Below are 486 nucleotides of genomic sequence, written 5' to 3' on the forward strand. Positions count from 1 at the left end.
CACGTTCAAGGCCCAGAAAGGTAGTAAGGACATTGTTAAAATAAATCAATGTGACATCAGTGGTTCAACCTTAATGTAATGAAGCTATGAGAATACTTTTTGTAGCTTCATAAAAAGCTAGAACGCCGGCTCCTGCGTCAGCAGCATCACAGGTATGCGTCGTGGTTCTCTCATGAACGCGCGTCGAAGACTGACACAGAAGAGAAGAAATTATTAAATGAAGTCACTATTTTTGTTTGCGCACAAAAAGTATTCTCATAGGTTCCTAAAATTACGGTTGAACTACTGATGTCACATGGACTATTTTAACGATGTCCTTACTACCTTTCTGGGCCTTGAACGTGGTGGTTCCCTTGCTGTCTATGCAGGTTCAGAAAACTCTCGGATTTCATCAAAAAATATCTTAATCTGTGTTCCGAAGATGAACAAAGGTCTTACGGATTTGGAACGACATGAGGGTGAGTAATTATTTACAGAATTTTCATT

The sequence above is a fragment of the Sinocyclocheilus anshuiensis genome, unplaced genomic scaffold (assembly GCF_001515605.1).
Source record: "Sinocyclocheilus anshuiensis isolate Anshui unplaced genomic scaffold, SAMN03320099.WGS_v1.1 scaffold2144, whole genome shotgun sequence".
In the NCBI taxonomy this organism is placed as follows: Eukaryota; Metazoa; Chordata; class Actinopteri; order Cypriniformes; family Cyprinidae; genus Sinocyclocheilus; species Sinocyclocheilus anshuiensis.